Source organism: Trichosurus vulpecula, chromosome 5 (assembly GCF_011100635.1).
Source record: "Trichosurus vulpecula isolate mTriVul1 chromosome 5, mTriVul1.pri, whole genome shotgun sequence".
NCBI classification, from domain to species: Eukaryota; Metazoa; Chordata; class Mammalia; order Diprotodontia; family Phalangeridae; genus Trichosurus; species Trichosurus vulpecula.
This window is the reverse complement of record NC_050577.1, coordinates 110,530,034-110,542,337: the sequence shown is the minus strand read 5'-3', so window position 1 is coordinate 110,542,337 and position 12,304 is coordinate 110,530,034.

Sequence of the window (12,304 nt, the reverse complement as noted above, 5' to 3'; positions counted from 1 at the left end):
GTTGCTCTATCAATGTAGAACACAATCTCTCTTTACTTTAGTTGACAGTTTCATGAGTTACTGTGTCCAAAAAATATACTTATCTCTAGGTTGGATAACATTATGGTAATGAACCTCTTTGAACTTAGCCAAGTTATTTCCCAAATCATGGGGGCATGGTCTGTTATTACCATATATTTACTCCCAAACTTAGCAAAACTGTGATCTGCTGAAATAACCCTTAAGAATCCAATCACATTGAGGCCAAAATGAATCATCAGAATATGACATTAGAAGATATGCTCAGAGTGCCCCTCCTTGACCATACATGTTACGTGGTGGGACAAAGATAGTATGAGCCTAGTTTGTAAGCCAGGTCCCACATAAAGGCTGTGGAACCTGGACAAACATTTGGAACCAAATAAATTTCAATTTGGAATGAGGTTTAAGAGCCTCGTAGCCTAATTTCCTACCTAACACAACAATCCTTTCTAACACTTCCCTGAAGACAGTCATTCTCCACTTCAACACATGCAATGAAAGAAGCTCAATCATGTAATCCACATGGCTTGCCTGTTAAATTTTTGACACGTTCTCATATTCATCCATCTTATATTGTCCCTCAAATACTCCTACTTATTGATCCTCATTCTTCCCTCTAGACCAAACTAAGACAGTTCAATCTCTCTTCTATATGACAGTCCTACAAATGTTCCGTAACATAATACAAGTTTGGGACTAGGGCTGTGAATTACTTTTCTTCAGCATGTTTTTGGGTCTCCTAATTTAGCAAGCTGTTGACTCATTTTTCATGATTTTCTTGCATCGCTTTCATTTCTCTTCCCAATTTTTCCTCTACTTCTCTTACCTGATTTTCAAAATCCTTTTTGAGCTCTTCCATGGCCTGAGACTATTTCATATTTTTCTTGGAGGCTTTGGATGTAGGAGCTTTGACTTTGTTGTCTTCCTCTGGTTGTATACTTTCATTTTCCTCATCACCAAGGATGTAAGAAAATTCATTTTCACCAAGAAAGTAACCTTCTATAGTCTTAATTCCCCCCCCCATTTGCTCATTTCCCCAGCCAATTGCTTGACTTTTGAGCTCTTTGTTAAGTGGAGGGTGTACTGCCCCAAGCTTCAGGTGTTTTGTGTGGCTATTTTCAGAGATATTTCTAGGGACCTATAAATTTCCCGTTATTCCAAAGTGGTATGATCAAAGGAGAGAGGTTTATGCCTCTCCTGGCCTGTGCTCTGGTCTATGAGCAACCACAAGCATTGTTTTCTGCCTTGGAACTGTGATGAGGACTCCCCCTTCACAGCCGCCACAGGCACCGACACACCAGCCCTCCTCCTCACTCCAGGACTGCCACCCAGAACTGTGACCCAGATCAGCTCCTCTATTCCCCTGCCATCTGTAGCAGCCACTAGGGGCTAGGGCTGGGGCTGGGGCCAGATCACCCTCTTCTCTCACCCAGTTGAATGACCTTTCCCACTGACCTTCAAAGCTGCCTTTGGCATTTGAGGGTTGAGAAGTCCGGAAACCACTACAGCTGCCAATGATTCCATGCCCTGAGGCCTGCTCCAGCCCTGTATGCCAGTGTGGCCCATGCCTGGCTGTACTCAGTTCCAAGCCCAATACAGTAGACCCTTCCTGCCAGCCTTCCAGATTTTCTTGGGCTGGAAATCTGTTTCACTCTGTCATTTTGTGGCTTCTGCTGCTCTAGAATTTGTTTAGAGTCATTTTTAACAAGTATTTTGAGGGGTTTTGGGGGAAGAGCTCAAGCAGGTCCCTGCTTCTACTTCACCATCACTCCCCTGTGAATTACACTTAAACCTCTTATTTTAGCATTTAGAAAGCTGAAGCCCAGGAAGGCTAAGTCTTCTGGTAAAGGCACATAGCACACTAATGTCCAAGATGAGACCCATCTCCAAACACCTGGTCCATCACTTCATTCCTTTCATCATGAACACCCCTGATCACTTCAAGTGATTCTTGTACAATATCAATTCAAAACCCTTCTTCATCCTAGTATACACAGTTGGTGTCCTTTTTCACCACAGCTATGCATGAAAACCCAGGAAGTCACAGGGTGCTTCTCTAGTCAGTCTACAGAAAAGTCTTTTGTTGTTGTTGTTGGGTATCATAGCAATGGAAACTAGAGAAGAAACTTAAAAGGGAGGAAGTATTTTCTCCTCTCCACATCTGATGAAGACACAAAGCTTTAGAGCCTTTCTTAGGTCTGACCTTATAGATAAACTGGGTGAACACACAGTTGTATATTATACTTTTAGGGGCCAGGAAATATCTCCATCTTTACCACTATCCCCAGCCTAAACATCTTTCTCCTAGACTCCCACTAACAGAAACACATTCCTTCCTATAAATAAGCTAATCTCTTTTAAAATGCAAATATCCCAGGGACTGTTAATATATAAACAGCCCATCAATCATTCATACTTTGGTGGAAATTAATATAATCAGATGTTTTATTCTTAACATTCATCTGAAAGCTAGAGACAGAGAGAGAGAGAGAGAGAGTTTAAACAGAAAAGGGGATGGAGAAAGCAGGGTAATTTATCAACCAGAGAGCAGGCCTGAATGAATTTCCATAGCTGAGAATTCTGGGTATTCTGAGAGAGAAATAGAATAGCATAGTGGAAGAAGTATAGGACTTGGATTCAGAAGGCCTGCTTTCATTTCTTAGCTCCAAAACTTACTAGCATTAAACTACCTGATCCTCATATCTTGGGTGAGTCTTCAGACTCACTCATGCAGTCAATATCATCCATGGGCATGGCATTGAAATATGGCACTCATATCGCTCTTTTTTTCTTTTCTGTTGGCTTATGCGTCCTAACCTTCTCTCTCACCAGAAGGTCTGGGGTTTTTTCTGAGAGTTTAGGGAAGAAGACATGGATGTCCACAGCAATTTGGCTATGATTCAGGGCCCTACAGTTATCCCCAGTGTTGTGAAAGTAACTTCTACTACTCACTACTGTAGCTCCTGAGCCCCTTCTTGAGGGCTTCCCATTTACACAAAATCAGTCAATAAGATACTATTGATTTCAAACATAAAACATTTGTTAAGCACTAAAACATAAGCAGTAATGGTCTTAATATTTACTCAATGGAAAGCAAAATAATAATAACCATGGTCCATTCATGTACTTAGGTCATGATGTCTCACTAACGTATATAATATTTTGGGGGGAAAGTAGGAAAATATAGACAATAGGCAAGGAGGGACCTAAGGGTGGAAATTCATGTGGCCAAAGCAATTCACAATATTGGATTACAGGCATTGGTGTTCTTAGTCCTTTCAGGGACAATATGTACCACACAAAGTCACTTCTCTCCTAACTACTCCTCTTTTAGTCCTAGCTGCTCTCATGCTAAGCAAAAGCAATCTTTCACTTTCAAGCCAGTGTAGGAATGACATTCTATTTTAGCTCACAACCACCCTCAATAGGATCCTGAGAAAATGTCTCTCCTCTCTCTCTCTCTCTCTCTCTCTCTCTCTCTCTCTCTCTCTCTCCCTCCCTCCCTCTCTGTTTCTCCCCCATGTAGATATATATATATATATAATATATATATAATATGTATATATATTATATATATACACATACATATATATAAATGTGTGTATTTGTGTGTGTATATATATATATATATATCGCATACACACACACTGTATTTGTTCAGTGACAAGTGATTCACAAAATCTCTCCAGAAAATGCAGACAAGTCCTGCTAGATCTTCATTCAATAGGAGTCTCCTTTGTTCCAACAGCTCGAAGCAAGTCAAGACTCTTCTTACATCAAAGCAAGTATAAAGCCTGCCTTTCCTACTTTGTTTACTCCTCACAAAACATAGTGTCAGTAGAAAGCAATCAAGGATCCCTAAGAAGAATCTCTTACCTTAGGCTATAAATAGTGCTAAAGAATAATAATTTCAATAAAAATTCAAAATAATTTCAAAAAATAAGATGAAGGTAAATCCACAAATAATAATTATAACTTTGGATGTGAATGGGATAAACACCCATAAAACAGAAACAGATAGCAGAATGGATTAAAATCAGAATCCAACAATATGCTGTTTACAAGAAATATGTTTAATAATGGGAATACCTATAGCTTTAAAATGGAGGGTTAGAGTGGAATTTATTATGCTTCAGTTGGTGCAAAAAAGGCAGGGGTAGCAATCCTGATCTCAGACAAAGTTAAGGCTAAAATAGATTTGATTAAAAGAGATAAACAATGTAACTAGATTTTGAGGTTCCATTGACTATGAAGCAGTATCAATACTGAACCTATATGCACCAAATACTATAGCAGCTAAATTTTTAAAAGAAAAGTTAAATGAGTTACCGATGGAGATAAATAGTGTTACTAGAATAGTGGTGGTGGTGGGGGGGTGGCTTCAATCTTCCCCTCTCAGAACTAGATAAATCTAACCAAAAAATAGTTAAGAAAGAAGTCAAAGAATTTTAGATAAGCTAGATATAATGACTATCTGGAGAGAACTTTATGGGAACAACAATGAACATACCTTTTTTCTCAAAAGTTTATGATACCCTTACAAAGACTGACAATACATTAGGACATAAAAATTTTACGGTCAAAAATGTGAAAAGTATCATTTTCAGAACACAATGCAATAAAACTATATTTAATAAGGGACCACGGAAACATAGATCAAAAATTAATTGGAGATTAAACAGCCTAATCTTAAAGAATGAGTAGGTTAAATAACAAATCATAGAAATAATCAATAATTTCCTTAAAGAAAATGACAATAATGAGACAACATACCAAAATCTATGGGATACAGTAAAAGCAGTGATGAGAGAAAAAAATTATATCTCTTAATGCTTACATCAATAAATTAGAGAAAGAACAGACCAATGGATTGTGTATGCAATAGCAAAAAAACCTAAAAGTCCCTAATTCAGTGCTAATTTGGAAATCCTAAAAATTAAAGGTGAGATTAATCAAACTGAGTATAAGAAAAAAAATTTGAATCAATAAATAAAACTAAAGGCTGGTTTTATGAAAAAACAATAAAATAGAGCAACCATTGGTTAATTTGACTTAAAAAAAAGAGAGAAGAAAACCAAATCACTAGTATTAAAAATTAAAAAGGTGAATATACCACTAACAAAGATGAAGTTAAAGCAATTGTAATGAGTTATTTTGCCAAATTATATGCCAATGAATTTAACAATTTAAGATAAATGGAACAAAGTGAATATATGACCTATATATGAAGGAGATTTTATTAGAAAATTTGAAGATTATGGAACATATTACCTATCAGACTTATGGATAGGCAAACAATTTATGAATAAACAAGAGATAGAGAATGGAAAGCAGTGTAAAATGAATAATCTCAATCACATTAACTTAAAATTTTTGTACAAATAAATCAAATGTAGCCAAGAACAGAAGGAAAGCAGAGAATTGGAGAAAAGATTTTATAGACAGTTTCTCAGACAAAAGTCTTGCATCTAAAATAGATTAAGTACTTTGTCAAATCTATAAGAATATGAGCCATTTCCCAATTGACAAATGGTCAAAGGATGTGGACAGGCAGTTTTTTAGTGAAGAAATCAAAACAATTTATAGTCACATAAAACGCCCTAAATTATCATTGATTAGAGAAATGATAATTAAAACAACCCTGAGATATCATTTTACACCTATCAGACTGGCTAAAATGATTGAAGGGGAAAGTGACAAATGTTGGAAGGGATATGGGAAAAATGGGAGACTAATTCATTATTGGAGGACTGTGAACTGATTCAAACATTTTGGTGAGTAATTTGAAATTATGCCCATAGAGTTATTAAACTTCCTATACCCTTAACCCAGAAATACCGGTACTAGGTCTCTTTCCCAAGATTATTAGAGAAAAAGGAAAAGAATCTGTATGTTCTGAAATATTTATAGCAGCTCTCTTCATGGTGGCAAAGAATTGGACATTGCAGGAAATGGCTGAACAAGCAGTGTTATATGATTGTGATTGAATACTACTGTGCTATAAGAAATGATGAGCTCGATGATCTTGGAAAAACATGGACAGACTTGCATTAAATAATGAAGAGTGAAATGAGCAGATCCAAAAGAATACTGTATATGAAAACAATAATATTGTTTTAAGAGCAACTTTGAGTGACTAAGCCATTTTGACAATTATAAATACCCAAATTAATCAGAAAGGACATGTAAAGGAAGATGTTTTCTGCATCCAGAAAGAACTGAGAAATAAAAGTATGTTTAGAATGGCTATACACACACACGCACACACACACACACACACACACACACACACACACACACACACACACGCACCACATATATTTGTGTCTAATGGCAGCCAGCTCTAGGACAGGATGGGGAGACAGGGAAGAAAAAAAGGGAAAAAAGTTACATGATAACTTGATTATATATTTTTAAAAATAGCAGGTTACACAGATTTGCTCTTTTGTGTACTTTTTCATGTTCTTTTTTCTATTCTAATATGGTATGGAAATGTTTAGAATAAAATTTTTAAAAATGGAATTCTGTACACAGCAGCAGGATTTAGCCATCTTCCAGTCATCACAGCAGTAGAGGATCTCTATGTCTGTATGTATCTCTGTCTCTGTCACTCTGTTTATCCACCTCTCTGTTTCCATCCCTCTCCCTCTCCCTCTCCCTCTCCCTTTCCCTCTCCCTCTCTCTCTCTGTTTCTCTCTCTCTCTCTCTCTCTCTCTCTCTCTCTCTCTCTCTGTGTCTCTCTCTCTCTCTCTCTCTCTCTCTCTCTCTCTCTCTCTCTCTCTCTCCTCATCATCATCATTACTCTAACAAATATCAGCCAGCCAGTCACTCAACATATACCAGGCACTGTAATAAGTTCTGGAAACACAAAGAAAAAACAATCCCTATTCTCAAGCATCTTACATTCTAATGGGTTTTTCTTCAGCTGTTCAGTCATGTCTGACTCTTTGTGATCCCACGGACCACAGAACTCCAGGCCCTTCTATCCTCCACCATCTCCCTAAGTCTATCCAAACTCATTTTCATTGCTTCCATGTCACTATCTATCCATCTCATCCTCTACCTTCCCTTTCTCCTTTTGCCTTCAATCTTTTCCAGTAGAAGGGTCTTTACCAATGAGTCCTTTCTTCTCATTATGTGGCCAAAGTATTTTGCAACATGTTTATTTTTATTTTTTTAATATTTCACTTTGGGGATAGTTCTAGGCTACTAGGAAAGCAAACCCAAGTAGGCCAAGGCAAGGTTGGTAATGGCCTCAGTGGTTCAGGTCATCAAGCTCTATTCTCCCTCCAGTTACTTCAGTCCCTGAAGAATATACCTGCTGAAGTACCCAAGTAACATTTATCTCTTTTTCCCCAGGGCCATAGTCCAAAGCCCCAGAGACAATTTCATTTTCTGGTTGAAGAATAATGGCATTAATAATTCTTTCAAAGAATCAGCATGGCTTCTTAGTCATCTCTGACCTGAGAAAATTAATCTTCTAGATAATGCAACACACACATCCTGAGCTGAGCATATAGAGTATATACATTGGATGAGAGCTGGCTACCTAAACAGCTGTGATATAACTAATTGAAGTGGAGTAATCATACAAAGGAGGATATAAGTGAGATATTAAGGACTGTGAGAGTTTGAGGTAAGATGAAGTAGATCTCCTAGGCAAGTTTACAAAGCCTTTTGAGGTGAGATTAGGTCTGGGAAGCAACTCACCAAGGCGAGTTTGCAATGCTATACCTGAACTGTGAGTATGAGTAGAATACAACTGCTTTCATTTCTGCTCAAGGGCTCTTCTCTAGAATGAGAACTAACTTAGCAAGCAGAGGTTGCAGCAGAATAACATAATAGAGTAACTTAACCTTCCTCTGATTCAATTTCTTCATCTACAAAATGAGGAAGTTGAACTAAGAGATATCTAATATCCTTTTCTTATCACTGATAACAGATTTAGATCTAAAAAGGACCTTACAGGCCATCTGATCCAACTCTCATTTTTCAAAGGAGGAAATAGAAGTCTAGGAATACTGAGTGTCTTTCCCCAAGCCACAAAGCCAGGAAGTGGACAGGATTCAAATCTAAAAACCTTTGACTAAAAATCTTTTCCATTGGACCATGCTGTCTTTTAAGTGATTCACACAAATTCACACACCCATTTAGGGGCAGAACTGGGATTCAGACTCAGTTTTCTAGACTCCTAGTCTAATTCGCTTTCTACCATACCCTTGTGGTTTATAGGTCAAGAATTTCTATTATTGGCTTCAGCAATGGCTTTGATAAACCATATTTTTCTGCTAACACAAAAACTGAAGTGATGTGTCATAACTGTGAGTAGGTACAGGGACCAGCCTGGCATACCACTTTAAGGAATGGAACTATTCTATGTGGATAAAGCTTTCAAAGTAGCCAAAATTCAGTTTGAAACAATTTTATTAAGCAACCATTATGCACATGGCATGAGAGGTAGCTTGACAGAGCAGATAGAGAGCTGATCTCAAAGGCAGAAAGATCTGGCCTGATACATACTAGCTTTGTGACCTTGGGCAAGTCATTTAACTGAGACCACTCTCTGAGACGTTGGAGAAAGGGTGCTGATTGACATTAACAGAGGGTGTTTTCTCTACTGGGAATTCCCCAAACAAATGAAATCCTCAATCTGGTCCCCATGTCCATAATCTCTTATACAGCACAAGATTAGAAAGTTGAAGTGGCAGCCAAAAACACACACTTAAAAATGTCTATAGTGTTAGAATAGTATGTGCAATTTGGGGATGAAAACTGAATTTCATGATTCAAGATTTTCTATCTAGAGAGCCACTATCCTGCTTCCCACAAACCAGTGTCAGCATTATGCATAGTTTCTGTAATAATGACTGCCATCCAGACTTCCAGTTCCTCAGAGAAGCTGAAAAGTGTAATAAACTTGAGATATCAAATGGCATCCATCTCAGAATAGCCAATCAATCATTGTATGCTGTTTGGGAGCATGACACATCCAAAATCCAAACCTATTTTTAATGGATCAATACAAAACAAACTGGGTATGTCCCACAGGGGAAAAGACCTTATTTTATAGTATAAGCAATAAAAAGTAAGAAAGATCCTAATCTGATCCTATCTTTATCAAGTCAAATTTCTATTTTCTTGGTCTCCATTCACCAAGGAGTCAATGTACAGGGATCCATATTAAACCAATGACATGATTCTGTGGACATTAAGGCAAGATGCCAATTTGCCAATGGGGCAAAGGGCAAACTAAAACAAAAATTCATCATAGAAAAAAATCCCAATAAGGTGTTGTCAGTTTGATTTTTAGCTAACTAATGTGGCCATAGCATAAGCTAATTTATATTTGATTTCATTCCTATTAATTGAATAGGTCCCCTATAGAGACAGGCTAAGCCAAGGTAAAAGGTATAGGTGGTAGATACTTGAGCAGCATGACTGGAGGGAAGAACAGCTTTATGGGCATGGAACAAGATATCTTTGCTCTCCAGAGTTATCATCTTTTTCTTGAGGGGACAACATATCATCACATCTGACAGACCCTGAGCCTGGCTGAAAGGGAAAAGGTGAAGAAAGACACAATGCACATCCCACCTCCAGGAGGTGCAAAGGCTTGAGGAGGAAGGGGAAAGACAGATGATTCATCTTCTTCCTATACGCCTCTCTTCCCCTATCCCCCCACCCTATTCCCCAGTGATAGCACGAGGTGCCAGAAATACATTGCCTTTGTTGAGCCAGGAAGGTTATGACTTTGGAGGAACTAGAAATATGGTCTGGAAAATGGAAAGAAATGGAACTTTTAGTGAGTCAAAGAAGCACAGCCTTTCACAGGCAAGAAGTATCCATTTGTTTTCCTGGATGCTTCATTCAACAGCTGAATTCAAGATCTTCTCTCTCTTATCTGTCTCTTTTTTATCTTTCTCCCATTCTCCCTCTCTTCTTTCTCTCTTTATGAGCCTTGTTAACTGAAGATGATAGAATTTTTCATTTTTTAAATACTGAACATAGGACCTTAGGTGCCTCAAAAAAGTGTAATACCCTTCTATGTTTCTGTGTGCATGTTTGATAGCTGAGCATTGGCTAGGATTTTGGATTACAGCAAACAATAGAAACCAACTCCTATCTATATGGTACTTCAGGGCCTGCAAAGTGCTTGCCTCAAAGTTACCTAATGAGATAGCACAAGAATAACTGGAGTTGTTTTACAGATGAGAAAACAGGTTCTTAGAGGTTAAGTATCCGGGGCAGGAGCCTCAAACCCAGTGTTCTACCGACGGTTCCATGCTGCTACAATTCTCCATGCAAACTTGGTATCTGATTAATTGGCATATTGGCATTTTGAGCATGGGAGTAGAGCTTGAAATAAGCTATAATGCCTTTCTAGTGATCAATAAAAATTTTAATCATCTGTGATTGCAAAATTTTCATTCCTGGTATTTTAATAGAAAAGTTGACTCTGTGTGTGTGTGTGTGTGTGTGTGTAAGAGAGAGAGAGACAGAGAGAGAGAGAGAGAGAGAGAGAGAGAGAGAGAGAGACAGAGAGAGAGAGACAGAGAGAGAGACAGAGACAGAGAGAGAGACAGAGAGAGACAGAGAGAGAGAGAGAGAGAAAGAGAGAGACAGAGAGAGAGACAGAGACAGAGAGAGACAGAGATAGAGAGACAGAGACAGAGAGACAGAGACAGAGAGACAGAGAGACAGAGAGAGACAGAGACAGAGAGAGACAGAGAGAGAGAGAGAGAGAGAGAGAGAGAGAGAGAGAGAGAGAGAGAGAGAAATAGATAGATTTAATAGGGGCTAAAATGTATATGTATAATATAAGGCAGGTAGGTGATGATGCATTGGATAGAGTGTCAGGGGCCTGGAGTCAAAAAGACCTGAGTTCAAATCCCACTTCAGACACTACCTGTGTGACCCTAGGCTAGTCATTTAACCCTGTTTACCTCAGTTTCCTCATCTGTAAAAACAGCTAGAGGAGGAAATGGCAAACCAGTATCTTTGCCAATAAAAGCCCAAATGGAATCACAAAGAGTCAGAAATGACTGAAACAACTGAACAACAAGAGATATACAATAGTCAAAGACAAAAAGTCTGGGACATTACAAAACTAATTCTCCTGGAGAATCTAGGGATCATCCTCACTCACAATTCTGGTGGAGAATGTGGGTGCCCCTGGCAGAATTGCTAACAGTCTTCACAACAAAAAAAGAGGAATCTTGTTTGCAAGATGGCAACATCCCCACTTCCATGCTGATAGCTAATTTTGTTCAATCAGTTCGATAATGTCTGACTCTTCCTGACTCCATTTGGGATTTTCTTGGCAAAGATACTGGAAAGGTTTGCCATTTCCTTCTCCAGCTCATTTTATAGATGAGGAAACTGAGACAAATAGACTTAAGTGACTTTCTCAGGGTCTTCCTGACTTCAGGCCTGGCACTCTATCCATTGTACCACCTAGTTGGCTGATAATCCATTAACCTTTCATTAAAAAGAGTCAGGTCTAAGGAAACCAGGGCTCTCCCTGAAAATGAAATATCTCTTTTTCCTTAAAACTCAGCTGTGCTACACAAGATCATTCAAAGACCCAGGAATTCAATAACCCAATAACAATTTTGAAATCCTCATTTTCCATGACTGTGCAACCTCCAGCCATGTTGTATAACTGTGAAAGACAGAATGGGACCACAGTTTCTATCCTGACTTATAGTTCTAATAATGGAATAGCTCTTTATGGAAAAGGGCTTCAGATGAACAATTCAATTCAGCATAGACTTAAATGCATCCTATATGCAAGTCAACTTGGGAAGTAAAATCACTTACCAGTATCACACACTTCAGAGATTTTACTGTTGCAAATCTAAGGATAGAAGCATGTGCTCAGGGTAGACAGCACAGTCAATTACTGTGATAAATGACATTTACCTATCAGAGTTTGAGTTTTTGACATAAACTCCATATAGAGGAGAGTTCTTCACCTTTTTTCGTCATGGACACATATGGCAGCCTGGTGAAGCCTATTGACTCCTTCTGGAAGTAATGTATTTAAATGTATAAAATAAAATTCATAAGATTATAAGGTAAATCAATTATATCAAAACACAGTTACCCAAATATTTAAATGAATACCACTACCAGTACCATTATCACCACCACCATCAACAAACACCTGTTATAGAGGCTGCCTGGCTTCTTAAGTTGACCTATCACATCTTTGAGACTAGCCCTAATCTATAGGCAAGTATTCAAAGTAATCAAGATCTTCAATACAAAAGGATTCACATGA